The sequence below is a fragment of the Botryllus schlosseri genome, chromosome 8 (genome assembly GCF_051294905.1).
Source record: "Botryllus schlosseri isolate E-star chromosome 8, Bs_hap1, whole genome shotgun sequence".
NCBI classification, from domain to species: domain Eukaryota; kingdom Metazoa; phylum Chordata; class Ascidiacea; order Stolidobranchia; family Styelidae; genus Botryllus; species Botryllus schlosseri.
Window position 1 is genome coordinate 26439019 of NC_137243.1, and position 26109 is coordinate 26465127.

The 26109-nt window shown below is 42.1% G+C and overlaps 1 protein-coding gene, 1 long non-coding RNA gene, 1 other non-coding gene and 1 pseudogene across 3 annotated transcripts in view; 2 read left to right on the top strand and 2 right to left on the bottom strand.

Moving 5' to 3' along the window:
* The window catches only part of LOC145444665 (BOS complex subunit NOMO1-like), a 78283-nt gene that overhangs the window by 5717 nt on the left and 46457 nt on the right, over positions 1–26109 (top strand). The gene's annotated exons all lie outside the window — the stretch shown is intronic.
* Positions 365–438, bottom strand: Trnav-aac (transfer RNA valine (anticodon AAC)). Its single transcript has one exon. It is a non-coding gene; the product is annotated as a tRNA-Val (tRNA).
* On the top strand, positions 8303–9006 carry LOC145445322 (nucleoside diphosphate kinase A pseudogene; annotated as a pseudogene).
* On the bottom strand, positions 23259–25088 carry LOC145445165 (uncharacterized). Its single transcript, XR_013916904.1, has 2 exons — positions 24595–25088; positions 23259–23908 (listed from the first exon to the last, which is right to left on the bottom strand). It is a non-coding gene; the product is annotated as an uncharacterized LOC145445165 (long non-coding RNA).

A 26109-nucleotide genomic window follows, 5' to 3' on the forward strand; every position in this document is an offset into this window, starting at 1 on the left:
GTCAAGTCAAGTCATTTTAGCAAAGTGACTCGAGTCAAGTCAAGTCATGCGAAAAAGGTGACTCGAGTCTGACTCGAGTCAAGTCATGACTCGAGTCATCCCAACACTGCTGTTACACTGCTCTCATAATAAAAATTGTCTCATATACGTAATTTCTCTAGAAAGCTCCAGTTGACAAACTTCTAGGAGTGGTATTATCACATACAAGAAGTCTTTTATATTCTGTTTCATTCGTCGGTATGCGGCACAAGTCTCGGCTGGCCAGCGTGCCGAAGCCAGTTTTAGTTTCATTGCTGGACTTCTAGTTGCCAATGACAAAACTGCCGCGACGCGGGATTGAACTGAGCTGTCGCGGCGTACGTGGTGGCCAGTACGGGGCTCGAACCCGCGACATTCGCGTTGTTAGCACGACGCTCTGACCAACTGAGCTAACCGGCCGATCTAATGCGGCCAGAAATATTCTGAATACATTCACGTGCTTGGTATCGGCAATAAATGAACCTCTGAAAGGTTCAGGTTCGTGTGAACGCGAACCTTTTTGAAAGGTTCTGTGTGAACGCGAACGTGAACCTCGTGACGTCATGTGACGTCATATTGCTAATTTAAACCCTATATTTCAATGAAGTGATAGACTATATTAATGTACACGATATACCTAACGATGACTCGTGCCACATAATGCCAAAATGCTGAAGTAGGCCCTACATATTGACGTTTTAAACGTCGCTAAATGTATCAACTGAGGCAATGATATAATAATCCCATAAAATCAATATCTTCCGTCTCTTTGCCAACAATTTCGATGCGGACTTGCCAGCGAAAGCTTACGCCTGAACGGTCTAGACCAGACCGGACAATGTCTTCGGCGTCTGAGTATTGTTATACGTGGATATTGAGCAGAGTGCTGAACGGGTTTCTATACTTGCTACCGACATTACCCCATTAACAAGTTATACAGCAGTAGCCAACACCCTAATTGCACGGATTTACTTATTGTGATACAGTAAACATATGAAGCCATGATTGACCCGTACGCCCGCTAGATTTCTACACCAGAAAACGATATCACTCTCACTGATTGGTTGACTAGGCATCATTCGCTGACTACATGTAGTGTATTCACAAACGGAAAGCTTGATATTTCGAGCAAACTTTTGTAACAAGGCAAGTAAAATTTTTGAGATTTTCAAGGTGCATGCTCGTTTAGTGTTGATTGTTTATGCTGCCAGCGCCATGCATAGAGTGGTTTGCAGTTGAATTGCAATAAATGTGAACCAAAGATTTCAGAATGAAGTAAAGGTTTTAACATATGAAAAAGGTTCACAGGGCAGAACCTACCAAGGTTCTGGTGTGAACGCGAACCTCAAAATTTCCTAGGTTCACACACAGAACGCGAACGTGAACCTCACGTTCACACCATCCCTAATAAATATATCATAAATTGATAATTGGTACTAAAATTTAATTTTTGTTATCAAGATTCAATCTAATATAGACAGTCAACGAACCAAACTTGATCACCATGTTTTTTTTTCTCTTGGCAAATCGCACAGAATGTTTTATTAGTTTTTTTATATCCCAGTAGTGCCATTTTATATGTTGCCTACGTAAATTCCTCCGTGAGCGATAAACCATCATCAAATTACCATTCATGGCTCGCGAGTTATAGTTGTCTGACTCCTAGTATGCATCGTTTTATAATTGACTTGAATATAATTTTTGTACTGTAAAATCAGTAGAAATCTACCTGCCAGAGCAGTGGTTCCCACATGGTGGGGAATAGACGCATTTGTTAAACATTATATACAGGACAGTCAACATATTCATGCGCAATTACCGTTACCATTTACCGCAATTACCGTTACCAGTTAACTGCTCTGGAATGTATGTATCGAAAATTATATTGCGTTTTGTTCACAAAACCTCATTTTTAACTCTGGGTGGCCAATGATGGCGTCACAGACGCATCCAGCACGACTAGTTTGACGTGAAATAACGCTTTCGCAAAATTTCGAGCGTTACTGGTATCGGTTTAGAATACGTTTTATATTGCAGTTATGTTGTCTGGCGTACTGGTGTGGTTGTGTGTTTTGTGTAGTCAAACCAGCAAATAGCTGCTCTGTGATGACAAAATTGCTGGGTAGTGGGGAACAGGACCGTAACTGCAGGACCCCAAGCCCCCCAATTGGGGGCACGGCGAGCTCGAAGAGGCCCAAAAGAACATATATGCTGATTCACAATCAGTTTTTCGTTCGCAAGGGCTTGGATAACATTCGAGCCGAAGAAGAAACAATTTCACATCATGAACTGGATCATAGTGTCAGTTTTCGGCCCCATCCGACATAGTTATAACTGTGCAACTGCGCGCGAAAACCTATGCTCATTATCTTGCCCGTGCGCTAACCCGTTTGCGGGCATAGCATGTCATTTTGGCGGAAACGAGCCGACTCTAGATTTCCAACCAAAATACCGTGCTATTTCATGAAAACTACTCGAGCCTCAGTATCTGTACCAGATTCACTGGGAGAGAGATTCTAATCAAATTTTAAAACTTATCTTTCGAACGCAAGCGTAATCATACCGAGCAATAATATGAACACAGCGTTCGCAGTATTAAACCACATCTTCGCAATGACTCGAACCCGAAACGGCCGGAACCTCTTGTTTAGAAGTCCAGCGTGCTATCCGTTGCGCTACGGAGACCCACCGACGCAGTGCTGTCGGCGCCCTTTCATGCGGGGTAAAATTCATCTTTGGTCGAGGACCAGATTAAAATCTTATGATCGTTCAAAAGGGCCGAACCAGTCAAACAATTATTCAGGTATTGCAATCATTACAACGTGTAATATCAGTGGTTCTCCGCCTTTTGAACCTTGTGGACCAGAAAAACAAGATAAATGCTGCGGACGCGCGAACCTTCAATATTAACAATTAACCCAAATTGCAAATTTACGAAAAATATATGAAACTGAAAATGATCACGTCTTAATGCTACCTTTTTCTATTGGGTTTGCCAGGTTCGTGAGCACTTGAGCGTGGAGTGATTGTGATATCATAAGTCATCGGATGTTGTTTACGGCTGCACACTTAAAGTTTGATTTGTATCCCGTCCGTACCGGCGAATTGTATTTCCGAGATTATAGCGATGGGAATATGAATGAAACTCTTCGTTGAGACAAGTTGAGCAAGAGATATAGTTCGGGCTATTGTTGAAATTTTTTCACATGCTTGCTTAGATGTGTATTGGTAGTTGAATGGTGTTTCGAATAGCAGTTCCGTCACATTGATTGCTTGTATGCGTTAGACTTGTAAATTAGGACTTGATATAAATGCTGACTTTGACTTTTCCGTGACCTGATCTTGTGATAATTTCTGATTAAATTTGTGATATTCATTTCAGTTAATCTACGAGTTATTTTGCTGCTATATATAGCCTTTATTTTACGTTGGAGGCTGAAGCCATGGAGTGATTGCGACATGCCCAAATATCCGTACAAGTCTGATGGTGAATTGAAAAGAATGCCGCGTTGGCGAAGGCAACAGTTTATAAAATATCGTACTCTAAGCATTGGTTCAACCTGCAGCGTCAATGTCCATGATCAGCCGATCATCACTACTAATGATATCTGGTTGACAGTACATCGCACGAATATGAGGCCAGTGGAATTAGCCATATATCAGAGACCTCTATATCTCGACTGAAATCAATATGTCATTTTACGCATTTTATATGTCTGTCTTTCTGTATTTGATCGGTATTTTGAGTGTATGCTCGAGGTGGATTTTATTATAACTAACATGATAATGAAAACATATTGTCAAATTGTGATGTCTTGCAACATAAGGTTGATATATCAGCCAGAAAGCAACAGCGATTCAGGCAGCGATAGGGTTACTGGCGGTTGTAAGCTGCAGTAGCGGAAGGGTTAATGCACAGCAACAAAGGATTGAGTCTGCCGCTGAAGTGCGAAAATTGTATCTTTTAAAGCATCATTTTGCCATCGAATGCGCATTATACGCCGGGCGATCACATCCAAGTTTATTGACTGGGACCCCTCGTGGCCGTCCAGTCTCGAGACAAGTCGAGTCAATACACACATTGACTCAAGTCAAGTCGAGTCATTCCCCGTCGGTGACACGACTTGAGTCCAGAGACCACTAATCACGACTCGAGTCATTACAACCTTGGTTTCAGTCCCACGAAAGTGGACTGTAGACGAATCCCTACCTATGCTCGTTGGAGGTTTATCTAGGCTCCTTATCGCCATTCGATCCCGTAAGTCAGTAAGCTGAATCTTATAAAAGCCTGGTAAGTTCTACTTTAACACGGCAGTTCGAAAATCACGCATAATAATATAATAAAAATATCGGCATGGTTCAAAATGACTGCTGTTACAGACCATGAATACAATACAATAAATGAACTCAGCGGAGTTTACTCTTCTTGCAGTGAACCAAATCTCCAGGCGATTGGATGCCCCACTGTGTATTTTCAATACGCGACACTCTCTGCTTTCGAACGGCGTGCGATTGGCTAAACGCTTGCGGTTTGTTTTCCTTCTTGGTAAGTTCCGACTTTGCGGGCTCTTTTATCAGCGCAATACATGGCAGCAAGACATTCTCGTGCCGCGAATCTACGGCTTCGATGGACAGCTGTTTTAAAACATGATTCTCGTGCTCTTTCAGTTCAGCGCCGGCTCCCAACAGCCTTCTCCTGAAACTAGCGGCCGCGTTTTCAAACACTAACAGTTTTGTGCGCAAATATGCGACAGGAAATCCATTCGTGGTTAAAAACAAGTCGTAGTTAAAGCTCACACTTTTCCGGTTATCCGAATTCTTGAAATAGACATCAATCTTCATATTGAATCCCGTGTCTCCAGTCTCCTTCAATTCATACGGCGCCTCTCTAATCACTCTCTTTGGATTTAGATAACTTTGATCCAAGTGGAAAACGACTTTCCTTATGATTCTACCCAACGATAATCGCTTCATCGGCCGCAAATACACTCTCCAAATGTGCTTGTGTCCATGCGGTTGTGGCATAAGCTTTGCCTGGTGCCCGATTAACACCTTTGCTTCGATAATATCTCTCATTTTGGTCACTGCTTAAGTCGCTTCGGCATGCTTCTCAATGACTAATGAGAGCAATTCGGCGGCTTTTATTCGGTTCAGCTTTCGACTGCTCCCCTTCGCACATGATACGAAAGCGCCGATTTGTAGCCGAATTGCTCTCGTCAAAAGCCCGTGTTGGTCTGTGATTTGGGATGGACACAATAACTGATTCTTCCAAGCACTGAAATCATGCGCTCCAAGCCACTAAGAGCTATAATATCCGAGAGAATTAGAGTGTCGAAGTTATTTTCCACTCTGAAAGTCTTAAAACTTCGATAAGTCACATCCCAGCTTACAGAACATGTTGCACCATGACTTACTAAAAACCATGGTTGTACTTGTACAAAAGCTATGCTCACGTTACTGTTAATTGCAGTGGCGGTTCGTCCTATAGGGCAACTGGGGCATTTCCCCACCTAAAATTCTGTTCAATAACAATTCTTTACCATTTATAGACGCACACCTATCTATATAAACCGAAATCACAGCGAAAATCGTATATTTCTTGTCCTTTCGCTTGTAAATGCCCATATATAGCGAAGTCTATGCGAAAATCAAATTCTCTTCTGTGTTTTCGCTTTGCGAATGCCTAGCCGGGGCTTGCCCCGGTAGCGCTCATAACAAGCTTTCACTGTCTATTCTCTCAAAACCGCGCACAATAAAGAAACGGTGATTTACTCTCTCCTATTCATAAAATTACCGAGCAACCGGGGCACGATAGCTCTGTGCCCTTAAGGTGTGATGTAACAATCGTATCTATAGCTGAACTCTGTTACCGTCATATGCGTTTAGTCGACCTTTGTTGGTATAGGTCGATTTTAATGGGGTTTCACACCATGAAAACTCTTGAAACTTGTTATGTCATGTCGTGATGGTGGTATTTAACACTGCCCCAAGTTTCAGGGTTTCTACTTAAAGTTTAGGGTAGTAATTCCGTTTCCGAAGTTGAGTGTGTGCTGATCCGTCATGTATCGCAAACAGATTTTACTCAAAAGCCGGTATTGGTATCCATTGGTTTTGACGGTGTTCAATACTGAGATCGGTTATGACATTTGGCACGGTAAGTCTTAATGTTAGTATCGAACGCTGTACCCAGTTTTAAGTTTGTCACTGAACTGTGTTAGTGGTAATTTCGTTTCCTAATTCGAGTGAGAGCTGACTCGTCATTTATCGCTAACAGATTATACGCAAAGCCGGTATTGGTCTCTATTGATTTTAACGATGCTCCTTACCTAGATCCGTCATAAGCTTTTGCACGGTATGTCTTGATTTTAGTATCGAACGCTGTGCCAAGTCTCAAGGTTGACACTCAATGATTAGGGCAGTAATTTCGTTATCAAGGTCGAGTATGGTAAAGATGTGCTCCGATCCGACACTTTAGCCTACAACACATTGCGGATTTCACGCAAAAGCCGGTGTATCTGCGGTAACGTTAAGTGAGATGATGATATCATTCTCAGTTTGCATTCAAATATTTACTTTGATCGTATATTCTCCAATGTCAATTTCACCGTGAAATTGTGGCCTTCAAGCCATTTGCGTACAACCCCTCGTCACTTGATCAGCCTATTCCTCAGTAAATTTTACGCAAAATTTGGTGTTGGTCTGTTCGCATTAATTTTTACAGTGTACCATACCGAAAAGGGCCATGAGGCCACTTCTCGATAATGTCATGTAACAGTGTACCAAGTTTAAGGCTTTCATCCACGTATGTATTCGGTAATATATTTTTCAAAGGCGATTTCGCAGCAGACCTATAAGACAGTAATAAAAACGTATGTGTCGTGTTACAGTCTCCAGTTTCAAGGCCAAAATCTCTTATGCTGTACCGAGACCAAATTTCCGAGGCTGCTATTCTTAGTCCTTTACAATGATGTTTTGGATTCAATAGGACAGGCCCAATCTATGAGATAACAATTGCGTATCTGTCCGAATTCGTTGACCTTTCCAATTAGGCTTACGCTATCTCTCGAGTTATAGTCATTTCCATTTCTGCAGATAATTAGTCAGGTCTAATGCGAACATGAACCGTGTTGAATCTTTGTTCCGTACGCCGTTTACGCAGTTACCACACTTCAAGTCACAGCTCACCAGCGGACCTCTCGTGGCACATACGTTAAAATCACTGTTGCCGGGAAATTCATGTTACCGTACCATCATTAAGTTACTTGTTTACGTTGGAAAACGCCATTGTGACGTCATCTTGATAAAAAGTCGCTTGCAGCCCTTGCCCCACCACCCGATATTGTCACGAGCCGCCACTGGTTAATTGTGAATGACACATCTGTGAAGTCGCGATCAATCTTCGGCACTGTCGCACAGTGTAATGAAATAGGCTTGGTCGAAGAAAAGGATTAGGAAAACAACTGACAATCAAGAAGATCATACATCATCAAGCCTCAACCGACGAATTTCGAGAATGTCAATTCCGAGGGCGAAACAAGGGGTGTAGCTGACCGCTGGTCCTTCTAATGCAATGTCCCTAGTTAAATTTAACGCCAGGTATCTGTTGCGAGGGAAATACATGATGCTCGTGATACTAGGATTACCACGTGTCCCGCATACAATTGCACAATATCTTGGCAACTACACTCAGCGTCGCCATCCTTTGTCGCGTATTGCTGAATTAGCATCATAATCCTTTTGCGTATTGCGCAAGATTAATTACCCCCTGCGCTACGCAAGCTGCACTATCCTGTCGCGCATTGCGCGAGTTTTCTTTTTCTCGCAACCAACACCACCCTTTTTCGTATCGCTCGGATATAAACTCCGGATCTCTTTCATTAGGGTGAGACTCATTTTATTACGCTACCTGACGCACCTTACTTTTCTGCAGTACATCCGTGCCGAGTGAACTGTGGGTTAAGAAGTCGCCAACCCCAAGACAGCGAGTCGCCAGTTCAGTATTGCTATAGTACGACCATAATATCTGGTCAGCTACCTATTTGCTCTAGGCACGACACAGCCGTCAGTTAAAGGGGTAGATCATTTCAGCTAATCCCCAAAGCCTCTTTGTGAATGATTTTTGAACTCGTTCCATAAGTTCAACTTTAATCCATGACTTCAATGTAAAGAGAAATACGTTACTTGCTCTGCAATAAATCAAAGTTATGCTTCTGTGAGTTCGCAAATCAAAAAAATCAATATACGCAGCTGTTGATTGAAGCACCTTTATCAACTGTCCACTGATGCGCATGTAATTGACGATACTATATGTAATCTGTCGATATTATACCCATGCGTAGGGTGTCCCATTAAAAAGAACCGTCTGCTGTAGCCATTCGCTTCTAGTCCGTGACAGTGATAGTCGGTAAGCTATCCGTGACCTAGGAAATCTAAACTAAAAGGACTATGTCGAAACCCAGTACTGAAGAAAGAACCTTCATCGCCATCAAGCCAGACGGTGTTCAACGCGGACTGATCGGCTGTATTATCCAGCGTTTTGAAAAGAAAGGCTTCAAATTGGTGGCAATGAAGTTGATTCAAGCTTCTCAGGAGCAATTAGAAGAGCATTGTGCTGATATGAAAGCAAGGCCTTTCTTCGATGGACTTGTAGAGTACATGCGTTCTGGTCCAGTTGTGGCGATGGTTTGGGAAGGCTCTTGTGTAGTCAAAACGGGTCGTGTGATGTTAGGTGAAACTAACCCTGCCGATTCAATGCCAGGCACCATCCGCGGAGACTACTGCATTCGCGTTGGTCGTAATACCTGCCACGGGTCTGACTCGGTGGAAGCAGCAGAGAAAGAAATCGCGCTTTGGTTCGGAGACGCAGAGCTTTGCTCTTATCAAAGCTGTGCCGCAGAATGGATTTATTAGTAGAACTTATGTTGCTTGCAATTCTCAAAACATGATGTCAATTCTTTGCTATGCTAAAATCAAAATGCGCAAAATGATTATCTTAGTAGATGATCCTATATATTTCTTACTGGTATCGCATTTAATTTTACTGTACTGTTGCTTGACGTTTTTAATCCAGTCGCATGTATAATATACTGTACTTTATACCGGTATGGTTCCCAACGCAAGAATCTCGACCAAAACCTGGATCGCCTGATTATTTTGTTGTTGTTTTCAGGCATATTGTATCAGAGGCGAATCATGAAAATATATACACAAAGTCAAGGGCGTCTAATATGGTGGGATCGGGAGGGACATTACAAAAATGCGGCAAATCAGAATTTCGGCTATCGGTGATTTATAAGCTCTCTCGAAAGCGATTACCGCATAATGACGATATTGGTATATTTCAAACAGCTTGCAGTCAGCTTCGCACGGGCGCTTTGAACGTATAAGCTCAGCTCTTTATAGGGATGGTGTGAATGTGAGGTTCACGTTCGCGTTCTGTGTGTGAACCTCGGAAATTTTGAGGTTCACGTTCACAAACGAACTTCGGTAGGTTCTGCACTGTGAACCTTTATCGTATATTACAATTTTCACTTCATTATAACATCTTGGTTGAAATTTATTGCATTTTAACTGCGGGCCACTCTATGCATGGCGCTGGCAGTTTTAAAAAAATCAACACTAAACGAGCATGCACCTTGACAATCTCCAAAATTTTACCTGCTTTGCTACAAAAATTTGCTCGAAATGTCCAGCTTTCCGTTTGTGAATATTCATTAACTCTCTGCTGTGAGCTTGACACGCAATCTCACAACATCTAGAGCAAAATACACTACATATATAGGTAGTCAGCGAATGATGCTCATTCAACCAATCAGTGAGATTGATATCATTGTCTGATGTAAAAAATCGAACAGGCGGACGGGGTCAATCTCGATTTCATATGTTTATTGTATCATAAAAACAAATCCGTGTGATTGCGGCGTTGGCTACTGCTGTATAACTGGTTAAAGTAATATCGGTAGTAATTACAGAAACCCGATTTACATTCAGCTCAATATCAACGTAGCAACACTCACACGCCGAATACATTGTTCGGTCTACCCTAGACCGCTAAGGCAAAAATTTATATTCACTTGCAAGTATCCTCGCCGAAATTGTCGGCAAAGAGACGGAAGGTAATGATTTTATCCGATTAATATGTCATTTGATTTCCCCAGTTGATATATTTGGCGACGTTTAATACGTCAATATGTACTACAGCATTGTGGCATTATGTGGCACGAGTCGTCGCTAGGTATCTTGTACATTAATATTGATAGTAGCAATATGACGTCACGTGACGTCATGAGGTTCACGTTCGCGATCACACAGAACCTTTCAAAAAGGTTCGCGTTCACACAAACCTGAACCTCTCAGAGGTTCACAACATCCCTCTTTATGTCTCTTTGCGACTTGGATACGTCAACAATTTCAGAAATGGTCGATTGCTCATTGCTCAATGGACTTGATGGTCTGAATTAGGAAAAGGCGGTATATTCACATAATCATGTTATCTTGCTACATTTCACATCAGGTCGATATGGATATTAATTCTTGTATATATTTGACATACAATAATAGTCAATATGTTATTAATCACGAAAGAGATTATACTCAATGACAGAGACTGAACTCAAAATATTCCGGAGACTTTATTCCTATACGATGAGATTGATTCAGATTATATAGTTGTAATCTCACCCAATCAACGTATCGGGTATATCTGGAACCGATAGAGCGACGAATGCCGACGCCAAAGCCTTATTTGGAGAACAGCTGATCTTTCGATCACTCAACGCATCGGCACAAGCGGTGCCTACCCTGAATCAGACATGGGATAATCGCGATTAGTAATCGTAATCGATTACGACGATAACAGCATTTTCAAGTAATCGCAATCGATTACATTTGAAAAAATTCCGAAGTAATCGTAATCGTGATCGACTACTTCACATATCTCATCGATTTCTTGGTAAAAGGACTATGACGTAAATTGAGCATTCGTTAACGGGGAAGAGATATTATAGCACAGTGGTTCTTAACCTTTTTTCTTCCAGCGCCCCCTTTCAAAAATTATCGTGCTCCAGCGCCCCCCCCCAACTTCATATTGTAAGAAATGTAATAAAGACAATGAGAAAGAGGGAGGACCGTAACAGCACTTCGTTAACCCCCCTAAAAACGATTGCCTTACGCATCCACAGCGTGATAAATCGAACTTCTGAGGGCTTCGCCCCCACGAACCCCATATCGTGATTTTGATGGTCAGCAAAGTTTGTGTGGCCTGGTCGCCCTAGGTACCAAAATTTTCCATAATGCATGAATGAATAGGTGGTAATTTCATATATAAGTCGCTATAAACTTTTTATCCTCTCAGCCCACGTAATCAGATTTACCAGTAGTACTGAGTGAGCTGTTGTATAGGAAAATAAAGGGCACGTGATTAATAATTAAACATATTCGGGCGTGCCCGCAGGTACAATTATTCGTTACCAGTGCCGTAACAGCACTTTGTCAGCCCCCCCCAAAAAAAAAACCGTTGGTCCTGGGCCCCCATCGGGTGATAAACCAAACTTCCGGGGGACTTCACTCCCAGACCCCTATTAGGCTGTCCGCTATTTGCTGATAGCCTATTAGGTATCTACATTGGGTGTCCATTTACTGAGGCAGCTATTCTGGCCTATCCGCACGAAGTGCGAAAAATTTCACTAATTAATGATTGAATTGGTCAATATCATCAGGAATTGCATGTAAATTGAGATCAATTTTTATGCTCTCTCTGCTCACGTAAACACATTTACCGGTAGAGCTGAGTGAGGTGCAATGTTCCCTCTAAGCTGCGCACGTGCACAGTGCTGACACGGTCTCTGCGCACAGAAAATCTACGTTGCGCACAACAAATCCGGAGTTATTACCTTTTTTAGTCGTTACGCACTGTTGTCCAAGGGTCAGCGCAGTGAGTTGTTGAGTGTGCACAGACTCATCAAAACTTAAAGCGAACATTGTGAGGTTTCTTGGAAACTGTAGGGCCCGTTACTAATAATTAAACATATTCGGGCGGGCGAACCCGTTGGTATGACTTCGTTGCATGATGTTATTCCGTGACCCCCTGTCTGCAATATCAAAAAATATAGAATCGCTCAACGGGGATATCGCCCAACAGGAATATCCCTGTCGCGCAATCGTACTAAACTAAAAGACGCACACGATTTCAGATTGGTATTTCTTCACTGACATATAATTTTTCCCTGCCAGATGGAATTCGTCTTCCGGGGTTCAGATTGCCAAGACAGGAACATTCGGTGTCAGTCATTTAGGCGCCCATGGACAATTAAACCTATATGTATTTTGAAGGCTATATGTAACGAAGTTTTCGGTGTTAATTTGCTCTGAATACTCATTAGGGATATGTTCTATCACCACATCATCTAATGCGAAGCCATATTTCTCCAGCGCCCCCCATACCGCCCCCCTGAGCCCAGCGCCCCCCATATCGCCCCCTGAGCGTTTCCGCCCCCCTTCAGGATCGCCAGCGCCCCCTGGGGGGCGCTGGGGGCAAGGTTAAGAACCACTGTTATAGCAGGTTTGTTGATAGCACAGACGCCTCATTTTCAAACGCGATAGCTCATTATTACGTCAGAAGTATAAACTCTGCTCGTCTTTGCGTAAGAAGTATCCACACAAGTAAATAGATCAGAGGTTCTCAACCCGCGGGCCGCATGCGGCCCACAGACGATTATTTTGCGGCCCACGGCATCTTTCATTATGAACGTAATTGCTACTCTGCCACGGCACTGTTATGGAAGACCGATGTCTCATATTTGTCGAAGCACAGTTGTTGTTACGAAGTGTACAAGCGTAAAATGATACCAGGGTAGTTTCTTCTGGAGTTATACGTATCGTGTGATCTTAGAGAAAACGTTGCTAGCTAGGTGTCAAGCCCAACAATCCATATTTCGAGGTATTGGTAAAATTGCCGACGACGTTACAGACGTATTTTTCAAAATTGCTTGGAATATCGCTAAACCCAAGAATCTGCTAGAGGTGTGACTTCAATAATACTTTAACGTACTGTGCAAATATTCGCTGTTTCCGGAACTTAGCAGCAAGACCAACATCACCTGACAAATTTCGAAGCTTCAGTTGTCGGATTCAACCTTCACCAGAAGAGTAACAGCAGTGTCAGTTGATCTTTTATCACATGTTCTGAAACACATTGTCATGTAGACTACTTTAGCCTAGCATTGGACGAATCCACCGACTTCTCACACATTGCATAGCTAATTATCCTGGCGCGTTTTATCAAACTGGACATATTTCCAGAGGAAATGCTGACGGGGAAAACATGGGGATGGGATAATATGTGAAAAACATCAACTTGACAAAGCTGACTTCTGAACTGACTTCTGTAACTATAGATGCAGGGCTCCAGTCATGGAAGGAAAGGCAGAAGGGTTGATTGGTTTGCTCAGAAATGACCCCCAACTGCTAGACTTCTTCTGATATCACTGAGAGCTCAAAGTGATAATGGCCTCTGTAACGAAAAAGTTACTCTAATTTTATAATTGCTTGTTCACGCATTAAAACAAAGATTTTGATTCTCTGGTGAAGGGGTTTGAAGGTGCATATACCATCTTGGCAACGAATGCAATGCACGCTTCATGAAGGGATTTACTTGCGCCGCTGGAAGATGGATATTCTCACAAAAAACAGCAACTGCAAACTTGCGAACGTTGTCCATTATGGCTTTAGAATGCATAAAAATGTACTAAATACCCGTATAAGACTGATAAATAGGCTGTATAGTAGCCTAAATTTGATAGTAGCCCATAAGTACATGATTATAATGTTCTGCGGCCCGCAGCGTCTTTTGCTGTTAAAATGCGGCCCGTTATACGAGGGAAGTTGAGAACCCCTGAAATAGATACTCGATGTACGTACATTGAAGTATGATAGTAAGAACGCCTGCCATGCTGCCTGTCCACTTTTTCGGTGTCAGGGCTAAATTTAGAATTTCAGAGTACGGTCGGGCCACACTAATACCAGGGCAATGAAACGGAGCCCAAATAGTCATCAAAATATGAAAATTGGCATTATTCCGATCAATCGCTCGACGCCATTGGCCATTGTAATGGTCATTGCGCTGCTGCGCTCTCATTGTTCAGAACAATCGACCTTTGGTGGCTAATTCGGAGTAGTTTTATTGCCCTGGCGAGATTTCCTTTCGTATTTTTGGAATCGGTGCGACACTAGCTTTCGATAATGACCGGAACTATCAAATTATTCGGTCGCTTCGGTCGTGAGCTATAGGACTACCAATTATGCTGCTTTCGGGGATATTTGGTGAGTCAGCTTTTATGGCCTAGACGCGCGAAGCGCGAAAATTTTCTGTAATTCATGATTGAATCGGTCAATATGATCGAGAATCGAATATATATTGCCATCAATTTTTATCCTCTGTTTGAAAAGGTAGGACCACTCAATAATAATTAAACATCTTCGGGCGTATACCCGTTGGCAGGAACGAAACAGCACTTCGTCAGCCCCCCGCCAAAAAAAAATTATTAAAAATAAAATAAGCTTGGTTCTTGGGCTCCCATAGGGTGATGAACCTACCCCTACATACCTTGTCCGCTGTTGCCGCGAAACTACGTTTATTGTTAAGTGGGCCAGCGCGAAGCGCGAAAATTTTCGATAATTCATGATAAAATCGGTCAATGTAATCAATTTCTTGTCCTCGCTACTCACGTAATCAGATTAACCGGTAGAGATGAGTGAGGTGTCTTGGAAACTGTAGTGCCCGTTAGTATGATTCCGTAATATGTTATTTCGTGACCATCTGTCTGCTATATCAAAAAATATAGAATCGCCCAAACGTAGGCTTCTAAACTAAAAGACGCACAGGATGTCAAATTGGTATTTCTTCACTGGAATATAATTTTTCCCTGTCTCGTGAGGTTCAGATTGCCAAGGCAATATTTTGTATATATAACGAAGTTTTTGGTCATCATAAGGGCAGTCTTGTTCGGCCAAGGTTTTCTCGCTGCTGATCGTTCTGACACACTTCTTGGAGTCGCATGTTACATGTCCTAAAACTTAATATGTCTTGGTGCGTCGTGGCGCGGTACTGGCCAACGTCGATATTCCCAATGCCTATTTCTATCAATCTTACGCATTTTTTCTTGGGGATGAGTAGGCCTACCCAAAAATCAAGATATTTGGCAGCATGAAATCACGCCTAAAGTTAAAATTTTGAAAAAGATGCATGAATTTTGAAACAATACTCTATAATTTATGTTAATTCACGAAATAATTTTTTGCCCCGTTCGAGCTCGCTTCCCCCCCCCCCCTATTGGGGGTTTGGCGTGCGGCAGTTATGGTTCTGTCTTTACCTAGTGACGTAACGATAGCAGCCGTGACGTAACGATAGCAGTCTACTCACGACTTTCCTGCAATCCTAATTAAAAACTCCAGACTCCAAGCCAAGCAAGTGTGTTTTATAAATATATATTTTATTTTTTGTCATAATTCGATTTCTTAATATTTTCTGGGGGCCACAAGAAGGCTTGCCGGGAGCCGCATGCGGCCCTCGGGGCCGCGCTTGGGAATCACTGCTCCAGACGCTAGGCTAGACTAGGCCTACCACGCAGCCGGATTATAATCGCCACTCTGCCTAGTTTCAAATAGTAGCTTAATAGCTTATGTATTGATTGATGTCTGGATATAATTAGTTAATCGCAGCTTGACCGTTGTTCCTTGGTGAGCAGTAGGCCTGTGTACGACTGTACGTACGTATGTACGTATACCGGGCAAAGATTTCAAATTTTGTACTCGTCAAATGAAAGCAACATTACGATTTCCACAATGAAGCATTACAATCAACAGCCTCATATATATATACTATTATAACCGAGCCGTTGCTTGCCGTTTCTCGCAACAGCAGATTGGAGTATCTGTATTAAGTGAAAGGCAGAATTTTATGCTCACTTTTACTTTTTCCCGTATATGAATCAGAAACGGGCGTCAATCGTTAATTCGCAATTTTTTACTCAAAATTTGGACCTTCCACCATAGCCATCCGCTTATACCAGTGGTTCTCAACCTTTTTAAGCTCGTGGACCGGTAAAATTTCAAAAAATAGTCGGCGGACCGGTGGACCTTCAAAAATCGAATGTACCCGAAATGCAATTAAGATAAAAGTATGCAACCATGTTTTGAAGAATGCTACTAGAGAATGTGCGCAGCAACACTAACCTCGCGTTATTAGTGGGTGGCGCTTTAACATGACGCTTCGGCTGATCTGTGACCTTGTTTGCCCGGTTAGCATTTGTCAGGGGTCGTTTGTTCTTCTAGTTTGCAAAATAAACTAATAATATTCAGAAATGAACTGTCGATAGAACCCGGTTCAATGACAAGATTGCGTAGTGGTGAAGCGTCCGGCTTCTTGATCGGTAGGTCGTTGGTTCGATCCCCGGCCGGGTCAGACAAAAGACCTGATTAGTAACACTGGTATCCATGACTTCCCTGCTTGGCGCTCATGCATTACTCGGATAGCATGGAGGGGTGGTGCATGACTTAGAAAGCCATACAGGCTATATCTGTACCTTCCTTGTCCAGCGGCATATGCACATCATGCACTCATGATATGCATATCCATAGATCGTGTGTATGTGTATCACGAGTCGGTGTATATGCCGCAAAAAGATCAAGGACAAAAATAAACTACGCCCTTTCCTTTCCTACATTCTTGCAATGGTCATTGGTATTTAATTTCTGTCCCCGAGACTCCATAGAAGAGGCAAACGGACCCGTTAGCGTCACGACCCTATGTTGGGAATCCCTGGAATACACTCGATTATATCGAGAGAATAAGCATTTTGTAGTCGGGAAAAACACCTTTGCTCATTCCCTACTACCACCAGACGTACTACGAAATGCGAATAGGCATTACGATACAATGCGCCACACGAAAACTCCTGAATACAGCGACATCCGGCCATCCACAAACAGATTTAACGAATAATTTAACTGCGTAATTCAGCGAGTCAACTCAAACTTGTCGGTCTCATGATGTCACCGGAGACTTTATGAACTTGGAGTCAAATCGAATATGTTGCCAGGCATGGTGTTAGGTCAAATTTCTGTAAATTACGGGACTGGGGATGTTTTCAATCAGTTTTAAATGTGATGCGCTGCTTCTTTTATCAATTAGGAAGCTTTCAGCATATTGTATTTTTAAATTGAAGTATAAAATTAGAACATATCTGGCGGACCGGCAGAATAGTCGTCACGGACCGGCGGTTGAGAACCACTGGCTTATACATCATGTTAGCTTGGGTTATAGCTAGAATCAGGTCCAAAACAGCAATTCTTCTCCCCTCCCCACACACGTTGGTCTTGGAACCCCTATGGTGGTCAATTTTCAGGTTGATGACTGAATTTCGTTAAAACAGAGGTGTCAAACATACGGCCCGCGGGCCGCATCCGGCCCGCCAGACGATGTCATCCGGCCCGCGAAGCAATTCTGAGTAGAGTGAAAAATTCTTATATTTTCCAGCACATTGGTAAAAAATTTTGAGATTTTTGCAGGAAATACTACGAAGTTCGTAGGCCCCATTATAACTACTCGACTACGACGCTGTGGTTTCACTCTAGTTATCTCTATAGGCTAGTAACAAGTCGGTGAAATAAATATCCAATTTCAAGAAGGGAAAAAGTGCACACTAAGTTAAGAGTTTTATACAAATATAGACCTAAAAGTAGTTATTAACAGAAGGAAAAACGCCAATGCGGAACCGTTATAGGCAGTTTACATGGAAAATATGTTAGTCCACAAATATATAATTAGAATATCTATGATCGCACTGCTGTGTCACTCTCAACCCACTGCATCCCCAGACATGAGAGAAATGCGACTCGCGGTTTCATAATACTAAACCAAATTTCAACGTTCGCGTTTCCAATCAAATATCTTGTATTCCTCACAACGTATATGCAGGGCTAACGCCAGATTACGACTAAATCAAAGGGAGCATAGAATATGGCAAGTTACATCGTTGTTAACGCCATTGTTTTAGCGGACAATCATAGCATTTCTGTCAATTTCATTGTTCGCGAACAATGATGTTGCGAATTCTTACTTTAAAAACCCTATGATCCGTGTATTATCTATATATGCTTTCGAGGTATTCAAAAGCAAGAGCACGAGGTAACATTTTGTAAACAGTTGACTCGTCCGGCCCGCGAGCGATTTGAAGACTTGAATCCGGCCCGCGACGCAATTTGAGTTTGACACCCCTGCGTTAGAATATTGGTTACTGCATTATATCACTTATCATTTTTAATCCTCTCTCAACCCCCGATGGTCATATTTACCGGTAGAGCGGATAGGGGCACGTAATTCATATTTATAACATCTGGTATGTTGTTATAATTACTTATTGTATGTTGTTAATTCGTGACCTCCCGGCTGTTATATCATTAAAATATGTTGTAGTCAACCAAACGTAGCAGACTAAAACTTTCGTGAGACTCCCTCGCAAATTGCCATGTTTTCATTCCTCTGTGGGTTCTCCGGTAGTATTTGTAAAGAGACGCTTAGGAGTAGGGGAGACGGGGGACAAATGTAACACTTTTCGTATTTTCCAACATTACGTGTTTTTCTCGTGGAAATTTCACTTCCAAAGTTTTATATAAAGAAGCCAACAACTCGATAGTTGATATGAAAACTAACTTGGAACTCAATCAACAATCAATCATGGAAATTTTGGGTCGCAAAATTCACTGCTCAAATGTTACAATCGCCCCGTACCCAGGGGCAATTGCACCACCCTTGCGGGGCAATTGTAACAGTGTTATTTATAACTTAACAGTAAACAGCAACTAAATGAACAACGAAAACGGAAGCACAAATTGTAATATTGCATGAAACTAAAGGAAGAGACGTTTGAACGCTTCCAGGCTACGCCCCATCGCATTTATGGCATCTGAATGCAATATCACCCTTCGCGTCTTGTTCAAGCTTAAAGTGTACAAGAGACACATTCATTCCATCATCTCCCTACACATATTCGGCCTCTTCTACCAAGGTTCTCTTGTTCAGCAGGCATAATGGGTTGGTCATTCGGTCACCTGCGAAGGTGCGAAACCGACCTGGCTAACATATCTTGGTTGAATGGGCCGCTGATAGTATAGTAAAACGAGGACGCATCGTTGTGTGGCGTCAAAGCTATAATGACATTTATCTGTGCTGTAGAAAATTTACATAAATTGTTCACATCAAATATCAAAATGTAAGTGGGCCATGATCAAAGTCAGAGGACGAGAATTAAGCCATGACTATTGAAGTTCGACACACCAAAAGTCGATCAACATGAGAAAGGATGGTTGAATCACGTAAATAACCGAACCGTCAGATTCACATCACCACTATTGTATGGCCGTTTCGACAGATGATCATGTTAGAATAGGGTTGCCATACGTCCGGAATTTCCCGGACATGTCCGGAATTTCACTGTTAAAACTGCGTCCGGGAGGAATTTCTAAAATATGCCAAAATGTCCGGAATTTTGAAGGCTTGAAGTATAAGCTCATAATTTTTTCGTAAATCAAGACAAACAATATTATTTTGGGCAGATCAATGCTACCTATATGAAAATTTTCTTCGCGCCGCGCGCGATTTAGCATCACATATATTGGTTTCAATATGGGGACTACCACCCTCGCAAAAACTGCGATCAAACATAGATGAAACAGCATTCATCCACAGAAATACGTCTAATTGTGATCGCAATTACAAGATAACGGTATATTCATGGAGGCGGTTTAGGGCGTTTGGGGGCTTTATTCAAAGATAGTGGCTTTAAACCAGGTGGTAGTTTGCCGTTATTCTGGAGTTCACGAAGATATCGAACGTAATCAGCTTCCAAAATAGGCCGTGATTAAGTCCTGGCAAATGTGTAATCAGCTCATCAAATTTGAAGCTGGGCCACACGACCATAAAAGATTGGGAACCACCGGTGGTGCGGTGTTTATATAGCTCGGTGGTGCAGTGGGCACCGGCATTAGGCTGATAAATAGTCTTATCGGTGTGACATGAACATGACTTAACGATGTACAATTACGCTCCTGCATTTTCGAAGTCATCATCATCCACCTGCTCTACCGCTAACTCTGATCCTGTGGATAGAGAGAGCGGATCATAATGATGTAATGCAAGTTGCATCGATTACCCTACGGTGGGCCCAAATCAGTGTTTATTTGTGCAGAAGGGGGCTGAAAAATGTGGCTTCGGCCCTGGTTACAACTTACAACACACAAGCACATACTCCTGAACCGGATCGTGACCCCCTCCAGCCGATGGACAAATTTTGCGGGTGTGACGTCATATGGATCGACAATGTGCTCATACCTCATTTGAAAATCCACCAGTGGGCGCTAAAGAGCGTCCGGAATTCATGTCACAAAAATATGGTAACCCTATGTTAGAATTGGTATCGCAAGGCAGTATCTGTTCTGGTGAATTTCTGGCTGTTGCAAAATTATTCTGCAGTAGATGAATGGTAATACCAACATATGAACAAAGACATTCAGAATTGGTAACATATTGTAACGGGGCAAAAGTAACAGAGTGTTACGATTGCCCCTGACACGCTCGACCATGATTAGTGTCTCAGTATGGTACCTTCTCGGCGATGCAAGTCCTATTCTTTCCATTATTCCAGACCAGAAAAACTTTACTCAAGGGTCAAAAATTTCGTTTTTTGCAAATTATTCCGGGGTTTCGCATCGTAGCTCAACGTAACTCCAGGTATAATAGGAGAGATACCTACTGCATGCGCACTTAAAATATCAAGCTGATTTCTCCATCCTACTAGCAGTGAGGTCGATTGTTACATTTGCCCCTAGTTACATTGGTCCCCGGTCTCCCCTACAGAACTTCATAACACATTTGAATAAAATATTCATATTTATTCCCGAAGCTTTTCGGCTGACGCTCGTCAGGGGAATATCGTCAGCAATAATGCGACAATTCGAATAACTATGCTCAGCAACAATATATATCGCTAATTATGACGTCACACAAAAAATATACAAAGTTAGGAAAACGAGAGAACTGAAGCGTTGGCATGGAGATAGCGAAGCCAAACAAGTTAATGCGCGATTTTCAAATGATACACCATGGAAAACTGAATGGGATAGAACGGTAACTGCGTGGCCTGTCAATCATTTACGGTTGAATAACAATCAGTAGATAACAATCAATCAACCCAGAATGTTTCTGTGGTTTGCTGTGATGCTACGGCTTACGTAACAGCCATACATCGGTTTAAGTAAGTGTCATTATTATCGTTATCGTGACTAGTCTAAATTAATTTTCATGTAGTTATAATGACTGTACGTCGCTATCCAGTTGGACATCGACGCCACTGTCCTTTGTAGTTTCTAATATGCTATAGTGCTGTACGATGTGTAGTATTTAGGCTGCAATGCTACGTGTTTGAATTGCATCATAAATTGGATAGTAATTGGTATGTATAGGCCTATATAAAATATCCAACCAGCTTATGCCAACTCCGATCACTTTTGATCCATCAAAACAGGATAGTGTTTAATCATGTCGCTAGCATCTAGACTAGGGGTTCCCAAACATTTTATGGTCGCGACCCCACCTCTCGTGCTGGTTACTAAAAAAGGCCAGTGAAGCTGGCGACTATATATGTGCGCAGTAAAGCTCGTCAACCTCCTTCCTTAGTTTAAAAAATTCAATCAAGAATGTAGAAACGTTTATTAGTCTTTTTAAGCGACTTCTATATCTATCCAATCGAAGTAGCCTAAGTTAAATAGACAGAAATACAGATAACGATCTGTAAGTTATTATTCGACTGCGCCGAGCCTGCATGTGTGCATTATACTGTTAGCGCATCTGCATAGCACTGCCGGCACTTAGCTCTTATTGAACGTCATATTGATTTTTATTATGCTCTCGACTAGGGTTACCATATTTCTGCAACCCAAATTCCGGACACTCTTTAGCGCCCACTAGTGGATTTCAGAATGAGTTATGACGTCACACTAGCAAAGCTTTGCTCATAGACTAGAGGTGGTCACGATCCGGTTCAGAAGTAGCCTATGTCTATGTGTGTTGTGTAACCGGGACCGAAAGCACATGCTTTCAGCCCCTTCCCGCCCAAATAAACAATCATTTTGAGCCCACACTATAGTGTAATCCAATTATTGGTCGTGAACTCCTGCGATAACCTAACCGTTGACATCGCTGGCCAACCAATTTCCAACACTAAAAATGCCAAATACCTTGGTGTTTTACTGGATTCGGACATGTCCTGGAAGAGTCACATACAATCACTCAAACCACGACTATCGAAGGTATGTGGTCTATTTCGCCGCCTTAGCTACATTCTGCCAGTCAGCGTGCTGTTGATACTCTTCAACTCTCTATTCCTATCAAAGTTACAATACGGAATTCTTTGTTGGGGTGCTGCCTGCAAGAAAACAATTGACCCACTGCAAAAACTTCAACATCGGATCATCCGTATCATTGCCAAAGCCTCACGGGGGCCTGGATGTGCAACTGATAAATCGCTTCTCAAAAGATTTGGTGTTCTAAACTTAGAAGATATGTGGAAGCTAGAAATTGCCAAGTTTAAGTATCAGTTCCATTGCGGTCAATGTCCCTCAAATTTCAAGGACTACTTCACCTCGGAGACAAAAGCGCACAAGTACAGCACACGCGCGTCAACGAAGAACAACTACCATATGATCAGGACTGAATACAAGAAAACGCATTGCTCTATCAAGTATGCCGGACCCCAATTGTAGAACAGCATCTCGCCGGCTATCCGTCAGTCGTCGAGCATGTCCGCATTCAAGTCGAAATACAAGCAATTTCTTCTAAATCAATACTAGCCAGTCTTCAGGATTATCGGACCACGACCTAACATCGACCTCGCCCTCCGCCACATGCCATCCCATTTTGTCGCTTGCATCTTATATTCTCTGCATTATTTTTCATTCAGTGTGCATGCCTCTTATTTACTTCGCCTAGGCTAAGGTGGGTGTCCCACAAGAATAGCTGACCAATCCAAAACTCTACTAGATCACTTCTACTGCAACACTCATCAATATCACCTGTCCCCTTTTGTGCTCCAACACAGTATGACTGATCACTATCCCATCATCTGCCACATGAAATTGGCCCTGCCACAATGTGCTAAAGAATTTGGATCTCGAACGCCCTTGAACCCTCGCGGTATTGAGGAGTATATTGAAATTGTCAGCAATACCTTCAACAACTACAAAATTCCTCCACTCACAATTGACAACTACAATCGCCACTTTGAAAAATTTATTGAGGAACTGCGGGCAGCCCTCGACACATCTTTCCCAATTAGGAAAGTCAACCGCAATGCAAGACGCTTGAAATCGAAACCCTGGATTGGTCATGACATACTAGTTGCGATCAAAACAAGGGATTGGATGCATAAGCACTACTATCTGCAAGGCACAAGCGAAGGCAAAAAAGTGTACAAAAAATATGCAAACCAAGTGACGCATATGAAAGAAAATACCAAAAAAGCATACTTCCAAAAAAGATTCGAGGAGTGCTCCAAGGATCCCAAGAACACATGGAAAACCATTGGAGAAATTATCAACCTAACTAAAGGTAATGCTCCCAAGAGTGCTGCTGACATCGAGCTACTCGAGAATGGCAGCATGATCAAAGACCAGCTTGCAGTAGCAGAAAAGTTCAATCAGTATTTTTGCAACATTGGTCCGGATCTTGCAGCTTCAATACCAAACTCCTCCGATGACTTTCTCTCGTACTTGAGTCCTGGCCCTCAGAAATCCATTTTTCTTGAGCCGACAAGTGAAGGAGAAGTTGCCATCATACTATCTGAAATGAAAAGTAGCAAAGCAGTAGGACCCGATCTCATCACAACGCACTTTCTGAAGCTAGTCTTTAATATTATTGGTGATGTTATATGCATTTTCTTTAATGAGTCGATACGTCTGGGCATTTTCCCAGATGCACTGAAAACTGCCAGAGTAATGCCAGTGTTTAAGAAAGGCTGTAAAAAGCTAATTTCTAACTACCGACCAATATCTGTTCTGCCAAATCTTGCCACGGTTTTTGAAAAACTGATTGACTGCCGACTCAAAATTTTTTTTGAATTGAATGCAGTACTGTCTCCGACCCAGCATGGATTCAGATCAAACCACAACACCAACCATGCAATACTATCAATTGTAACGGACTATTACAAAACCATCAAGCAAAAAAAAAGTGGCTGCAGCATTTTTATCGACCTCCGCAAAGCTTTCGACACAGTTAACCACAGAATCTTAAGATACAAGCTAGAACACTATGGAATCAGGGGTATTGCAGCAACTCTACTTGAAAGCTACCTGGCAAATCGCAAACAATTTGTTAAACTGGGGACATTAAGATCGACTACCAGAGATATAACTTGTGGAGTCCCACAAGGCTCAGTCCTTGGACCGACTTTTTTCCTCATTTATATTAACGACATTGTTAATGCATCTTTATTCCGCACAACCCTATTTGCTGATGATACTCACCTCTTCATAACCTCTAACACTGGCAATGATTTGCATGCATTCGTGAATGGGGAACTCCCAAAAGTGTCGAGATGGCTCCAAGCAAACAAACTAAGCTTGAATGCAGATAAGACCGAGATGCTCCTTTTAAATAATGCCAATCATAGTTTCACTGTGAACATCAATCATAAACAAATCTCCATATGCGACTCAGCAAAATATCTCGGTGTCACTATTGATGCTAAAATGTATTGGAAGCAGCATATTGAATGCACAATATCAAAACTAGCTCGGTGTGTGGGAATAATGACCCGTCTGCAATCTTTGGTTTCCAGATCAATACTACGAACCATATATTTTTCTCTTTTCCACTCTCACCTGCAATATGGAATCGTAGTATGGGGAAGTGCATGCAAAACATTTCTGTGCAGAATTCGAACCCTGCAAAACCGTGCGATACGGCTGATCTCATCTGTACCTTTACGTACCAATTTATCGCCTTACTACCGCAAGCATCGAATTTTGCGAGTTGATGAGCTATATCGCTTCGAAGTATCAAAAGTTGTTCACAAATATTTTTCCAATAGTCTGCCTCCTGTGTTTGATGACTTTTTCATGCCTGCTAAAAATGTCCATTCCCATTACACGAGATCCTCGTCAAAGGGAAATATCTACTTACCCCCACCCAATAGCAACCTAACTAAGAGATCTATCGACTACTCGGGACCTATCATTTGGAATGCATTACCACCACATATCCGTGAATTGCCTTATGATAGATTCAAAAAAGCCCTACTTGATCACCTCTTATCGTTACACTAACACTGTTGCCCTACCTCGCCCAGACATTGCTTCATTGATCATTTGCTACCATCGTTTAATTTTTCTTCTATTTTATTTTTTTAACTACTGTAACTTTTTTTACAGCCAAACTGTTTAGAGTCAAGTGTACCTGTTTGATGCTGGTGTGATCAGACTAGATGACCCTCACGGTCTTATCGATCATTCCTATCTAATACCGAATACTGTGCATGCATATTTTCTGTACCACCACCACTGCCGAGTGTTATGTATTTTGGTTTGATGAAAAAAATAAAGACTCTCTCTCTCTGATCTTAATGGCTACTCCAAGTTGTTTCGACACCCTCCTATCTTTTCATTGTATCGCAGTCTTGTGATGTTTTGAAACGATGAAAATATTAATAAACCTGACTGACTGACTAACTTCCGGGGGTTGTTATAGTAATCTGGTTTCTATATGCATCTGGTCAATAAATTATTTGAATGAATTCAGTCAATAATATTGGTTGTTCCATATATTACTATATAGATACTACTCTCCGCCCACATGATCACAGTTTGCTGGTGGAGGATGATGAGTTCGAAAATACGGAGCGTAATTGCACATCGTTAAGTCATGTTCATGTCCTACCTTATGCCGGTGCGCACCACTGAGATTTATAAACACCCCACATCCAGTGGATACCAACCTTTTATGGTCGCGACTCCGTCTCCAATTTGAAAATGTTCCGTTGC